General features: G+C 41.7%; 1 pseudogene across 1 annotated transcript; it reads right to left on the bottom strand.

The window, feature by feature from the left end:
* Positions 1 to 4000: 4000 nt before the first annotated feature.
* LOC308622291 (nuclear transcription factor Y subunit alpha-like) lies at positions 4001 to 5069 on the bottom strand (annotated as a pseudogene). Its single transcript has one exon. The product of its transcript is annotated as a nuclear transcription factor Y subunit alpha-like (transcript).
* Between the last annotated feature and the right edge of the window lie 217 nt (positions 5070 to 5286).

Below are 5286 nucleotides of genomic sequence, written 5' to 3'. Positions count from 1 at the left end.
AAGTGGAGAGAGGGTTAGACAAGATCGTGAAAACACTGAAGGACACCCACTAATTTACACTGCCTTGAGCATGTTTTAATCTCTGCAAAAGCGGGTAGATTACTGTTTCTCAAACCCTTTCATTCAAATACCTGAGGCCATAGAGGAATGAATGGATGACAGAAGACGTCCTACTATATTAACCAATGCAAATTCAGACTTCTTTGAAATGTTCTGATTAACTATTGTCAATTTGGCATTCTAATTCATAGTATATACACTATTTAAAATATAAAATGATTTTTAAGTTAGTTGCAAACAAAATCACTTGACTTCCTTCCCTGCAAACTTTGGGGAAAATTGATATTTCACAGAGATTTTTCTTATCACTTTTCAGATGCCCCCGCCCTCCTGCCCCACCGGCACACAACCATGTGTCCACGGGGTTTATATTTTTAAGTTTAAGAAACACTATTTGAGATGATTTCTAAGTTCCTTCTCAGCTCTAAATTCTGCTCACATCATGAATGGAGAAAACGTTAAAATGAAACCTACTGGAAGATTAATGCATTTGTGGAAAGGTGTAATTGAAAGGATCACTTAATCAGGAAATAAAGGTGGATAGGGAATAATTAACATCAATAGATTACATCCTTCCTATGGTCCCTCTGAAGAATATTCCTGCAAGTCTGATTACAATTAATATGTCCTGATGAAGTAACACATGACTGCATTTTTGTTTCGTTTTGTTTTGTTTCCAATAAACCCCAGCAAGATAGATAATCTTTTTTTAAAGCATTTTATAAATTTATTAAAAAAATAACAATTGAAATGACATCAATGATCAATCACCTGTGCTCCCCCTACAGCTGCGGGGAAAAAAATCTGATGTACAGTTGAGTCCCAAAGGAAAATCAAGACATTATTATCAGGCACCAATTACTCAGAATAGTGCTGTTGGTCCAGTGGTATGGACACTGACATGTTCAATGTACCAGTGCAATTAAACTATATACATTTACAATTATCCTGCAAAAAAAAAACCACTCAAGAAATGAAATAACTATGCATTAAAACAGTTATTCACTCATCCATTCACCCTTTTTGCATCTGTGAAGCCATCACTACAGTCACATGGACAAATGAATAAAAGAACTTCTAGTAACAAAAAAATCCAAACCTCACCCCCACTTTATGGGTTATTATGTGTTAAAATGACCACAATAAAAGGATCATGAGCTACCTGAAATGGAAATGACAAAATGACAACTGAAGCATTTCATTTCAAATAAAACCAAACTCAAACTCGTGAAAAAAAAAAATCTGCAACAATATGAGGTTGGTATTACTATGTACAAACTTACAGACACAAACAAATAGCATTTTAGAATGGTTGTTGACTTAAGTACTAGAAATTAGGTCTGAGAAATTTCTTTCTTGTCGGAAGCCATCCTGTAGCCATTGCACCATGACAAAGTCATGAAGCAACGGAAGGCAAAACTGCAAGGCAGCACCATGCCAGGAAGGTGGACTACAGCTCTGTTGTTATGTTTTATGATAATAAATTTACATATAGGGGCAATTTTGGGGGGATGTTGCTCCACGTGAAAGAAAAATTCCTCTAGGACTCCCCCTCCTGAAACTACCACAGAATGAGAAGTATCCACTAAAGCTCCAGGGAAATGGGTAAAGAATTAAGAGCCTGGAACTAAGGGGATATTTTTATGAAAAACACCCTCTAGTATGAAGTTATGGTCATAGACCGGAGTTTCTGATGACATAGGAAATTTATGGTTCTATTATAAAGGAAGATTAATTATAGAAAAGCAAATGTCTAGAGCAGAATTGGTTGCTATGATAGGGATAAAACACTGTCTCAGTTGGAGGAAACAACAAGAAAGGGCATGCAGGGTATATTGTAAATATTTTCGTGGAACCATTGTAAAAGGTTGCCCATGCAAGAAGAGAAATAAGAACAAGTAGCTCCAACTTCTACAATTAAAATAATTCTATAACTGCTTGGCTTGATTACTAAGAAATAACCTGTGATTAATGGGAACTTGGGGAAATATTTTAATAGGACATCTAGAAACTAGGGGAGATTTTTTAAAAAAAACCTTTAGAGAATATTTTGAGGTTTGATTGTGCTAAGATTGTTTGGTCACGTACCTGGTAATGTAATCAACTATAATATATAAACCTGTGATTGTAAACAATAAAGAGAGACATGACAGAGAGAAACATGCAATGCTGATACTTTAAGAAGTGTAATAGATTTATTTCCTTCGCCAACACTATCCATCACTTCGGTATCCTTGGACTCGCTGGAGCTGGGCTCCGGCACTTTCTGAACTCTGCATCTTGAAGATTCCTAAACAAACCAAAAGATATAAACTCTTCATTGCTTTTAGTAATCCATCATCTGAAGAACTTGGGGCTTACTGAATAAAGTTAACACCTGAAACTCACATAAAGAACCAGAAGTTTCTAGTGAGTCTACAGGTCAACCCCTCCTAACATCTGTAAGCCAGGACAGATGACTAGATTCAAAGTACTAGGGAGATACTTCACTTCCTTCTTTCTTTGCATAGCTCTGTACCTCTGTTTTGTACCATTACAATGATTTCCCTTTGTGATGTTTTCTTTAGAGGGTTTGAGTGAAATCAAAGAAAGAGCTAATCTCTACTCTTGGTATTTAAATCAAACCCAAATGTTCTTCAAAAGAATTATATTTTCCTTCTTTGTTTCCAACAGCGACTCTTCTGAAATATCATCTTAGTTCTCCCAGGGTTCCACATCTAGAAAAGAAACAAATGACTGAGGCACAACCCACTCTGGGAGTTGCGGCCCTGTTCCTGACCCTGCAGGAATCTCTATTTCCAGTCTGCAGTTTATCCCCAGAACATGGATGCAATGTGAAAACCTTTCCGCACAAGGTCTATGGAGAAAAGGGGAAACAAACGGAAACTAGCACCAAAGTATCAGCTGCCTTGGGAAGAATGAGAATGTTCACTCTCCAGGGTCAGCACAAAGCACAGGAGTGAAGCCAACATTCACCTCAAGCTCTAGCAAGCAACATGGGATATGTCCAAGATAGCTTGATTGAACAGTGCTTTCCAGAAATTGTCAAGGACCAAATCTCAACTACAAACGTCCTCAGCACTTCAGCACAGAAGTTCTATAATTTTGTTCTCTACTTAGGAAAGGCAGTGTCAAGGTCCAGTACACTCTAAATTGTCTTAAAAGTAACCACAGCAAGAACTACAGTCCATATGACCTGTCAACAGACAAGCAGACCACAATTTGTCAAAACTAAGAGATTCAGCAATTTATACTTTTAGTGCTTAAGTCCTTTATCAGTCTATCCCCGGAGTTAGCTTTTTCTTGGCTGGAGTCCAAAAATACCAACCTATCATCTGGGTAGAAGAGATTCTTATTATTACCACAGATTAGATGAATGTCTCTCAGAGAATTTATTGTTTCCATATCATGAGATGGAGCTTCCTTGCCTAGAAACCATCTCTGAATACAAAGTGTCCATTAGTCAGCCTGAGATCCCCCATCAGAGGGATGGGTGCAGTTTGGAATCCATGTGAAGGAGTGGACTGCAGCTTCCCTGATTACAGTTTAGGTTGAGAAAGTCATTCTCCTCTGCTGAGATGGCTGGCTGGCATCACCAGTCATCATTAAGTGCTAGGTGTGGTACTGCTGGGCTGGCATGGGTCCCCTGCATCATCCCAATCCATGAAATGTTAATGTCACCAACAGTCTGAAATAAGTCCTGACTGAAAGAGTGAGACAAAGGCTTGCAACTTCAATTTGCCAGACATCCTTGCAATTATAATATTGAGCTACTTATTAAAAGCTAAGTGGTTTCTGTCCTGTAGAAAAGGGCAGAATGTAATCATCAGTGTCCTATTGGAAGAGTTGATCAGTTTCCTTGGAACAGTGGGAAGTAGTGTGAGGAACATGACCTTGATCAGCTCCATCACATGGCCTGGGGTTAGGACACTCAGATTATCTATGTCATAGCCTCTTCATCTGCTTGATTTGGATCCTGAATATGGGGACTATCTTTTTTCCTTTAGAGAGAAAAATCATCCACCTTCACCACGCTTCCATGTCATGGCATGATGGTGCCAAGACTCATGCAGGTACTTCCTTCTTTCCCTTGGAACTTTCCCTTCTGCCTCTAATTTAGCCCAGGCTTGCCCCCTCTTAAGTATATGGTGGTACTGTTTGGCATTCACATAGAGAGGCTCTTCTTCAAGCATCTCTGCCCCAGGAAGAAGGATGCTCTTGATAGCAGTCACAGAGCCAGCACCAGGTACCATCATGACCATCACTCCTGAATTGACCACATTGCCTGCCACTGGTAGTATCACAGTGACAGTCCCTTGCCCACTGCTGGTTGTGTTGGTATTGGCTCCAGTCTGAACAATTTGTGCTCCTGCCAAACTGGGGGCAGGGATGGTGATCATGCCTTGCTGGAGAATGGTGCCATGTGCATTAACTGGCTGATAGACGATGGTCTGCCCTTTGGCAGTATGTGCCATTTTCTGCCCCTGGACAGCAATCTGCTGTTGCGTCTGCATCTGGCCAGTGGTGACGGCTGTCTGGGGCTGCTGGATGATGATCTGCTGGGTCTGGCCCTGCTGGCCCTGCACCTGCATAGACTGCTCACCCTGGATCTGGATCCGTCTGGGTGGGACCAACTGTATCTGCTGCAAAGCCTGTGTCCCAGATACAGGTACTTGCATGATGGTTTGACACTATCCACCAGGAGCAGCCTGGACCATGATGGGTTGGCCAGTTGATGTGATTAACTGGCCTCCACTGACCTGTACCATTAATGGCTGTCCCTGGACCTGCTGCTGAATCTGTCCAGCCTGGACAACAATCTGCTCTGTTGAACTGTTGCTGTTTGCTGTATACTGGTCCCTCCAAACTAGAGTCTTGACCACAGTGAGTTCCACTCTGGAGATCCTAGAAGACTTCAAGATGCACTCCTTGGAAACATGGGGGAGGTAGAGCTGTATATAAGCAAAATGTAGATAAATCTTTCCCCAGAGTTCTCTCCAGGGCTTCATGAATTCTGAACGCAGGGGACTTCATGTCAGGCAAACCCAACATCCCCCTGCCTGGGGCCTGAGAAACTGTGCCTAAGAGTCGGGGGAATGGGGACGCATCACATCCCCAACTGGCTCTGGCACCCTTCGAGGGTCTAGACCCCAAGATGTCTGCTCCCCAAGGTGTCTTCCCCGCATGGGGTGGCCCCCTGCAGGCCTTGGCCAGGAGTGCCCCGGG

Source organism: Mesoplodon bidens (assembly GCF_964165515.1).
Source record: "Mesoplodon bidens genome assembly, chromosome: 9".
Classification (NCBI taxonomy): Eukaryota; Metazoa; Chordata; class Mammalia; order Artiodactyla; family Ziphiidae; genus Mesoplodon; species Mesoplodon bidens.
This window is presented reverse-complemented; position numbering and strand designations above follow the sequence as displayed.